Source organism: Triticum aestivum, chromosome 3B (assembly GCF_018294505.1).
Source record: "Triticum aestivum cultivar Chinese Spring chromosome 3B, IWGSC CS RefSeq v2.1, whole genome shotgun sequence".
NCBI lineage: Eukaryota > Viridiplantae > Streptophyta > Magnoliopsida > Poales > Poaceae > Triticum > Triticum aestivum.
Genome location: NC_057801.1, coordinates 654,983,432 through 654,984,790, shown reverse-complemented (window position 1 = coordinate 654,984,790; position 1,359 = coordinate 654,983,432).

Sequence of the window (1,359 nt, the reverse complement as noted above, 5' to 3'; positions counted from 1 at the left end):
TTCTTCCTCAATACTTCTCCCCCATTACTCTTTCTCTTCTATCCACCTTTCTCTCTCTTCATTACTCCTACCTAACTACACCACCTCCATTAATGCATCCCCTTTCTCTTTTTCCTTTCCCCTCCACTAGTTGAAGTTGTCTCCTCCCAAATTAGGTAGCTAGGTAGATGTAGGATTTAGTTAAGTGACCTATTTGCCCCCTAACTAGATCTATCTTTGTCAAGAAGAGCTTTGTGCACTTTTGATCTCCCTACAACATCATCTCCACCGTGTGCTCGATCTCGATCGAGATAGAGGTGATGAAAATTTCATGCTTTTGCAAAATGGAAATACGTTTATGTGTGTGTGATATGTTTGTGGAAATTGTGTGTGTGGCACGCCAAATTGTGCTTTTGAGTTGCCTATGTTATGCCGAAATGTCGATTTATTTCCATTTCGGCGAATTCCGGGCAAACTCTAGATCCATATATGTCCTATTTTTAGGGAGGTCATGCCAAATTTTTGTATGACTTTGATGCATGCATGCATTTTTATAATCAATTTGTTTATTATTACCGTGCAGAGTTGACGATGGTCAGTGGAACGATGGTGGACAGGTGGTTGCGGTCGGCGGTGCAGGACATGAAAGAAAATAACCGGACAGAGGTTTTATGTCCGTGTCAAAAATGCAAAGGAATAGTTTGGCTCGACCCCCATGACGATGGTCGTGTCAAAGCGCACCTGCTCATGGCTGGTTTCATGGATGGCTATACTCGGTGGATAATTGAAGATGAGGATGACGATGTTGAGGATGCCGACAGGGCAGGCAATGATGACACGGGGCAAGACGAAGAGATGATCGATAATGGCGGCGGAGAAGAGGCCGGACATGGCGGCGGAGAAGGGGCCAGACATGGCGGAGGATAAGGAGTCGGACATGGCGGCGGAGAGAACGACATGGACTCCACGCAGCAGAGTTCGTCGGTACTAAGTTCAATCATGCGGGACCCTCATGTTCAAGCATTGCTTCGCAAGGAGACGAGTACTGAGAGAGCTGCTTCTAGAGAGGAGGCTAAGCTGGAGCAACTGGTGGTAGACTCGAACACTCCATTGTATGATGGTTGCCATCCTGAGGTGACCCGCTTAAGTTTCACGCTCCAACTCCTGAAGACGAAGGCTAAAAACAAATGGACCGACACTAGCCTCGATGAGCATCTCAAGTACCTAAAGGATGTTCTTCCCGCGGGTAATTTATGTCCTAGTAGTGTTGATGTCGGAGTAATTGGACACGGATACCTCGAAGACGGCAAGACGATATTCCAAGACATCGGGGCTAGCAAAGCCCCTCAGTCCGACTCCCCGGCCGCCCAGGCCGACTGC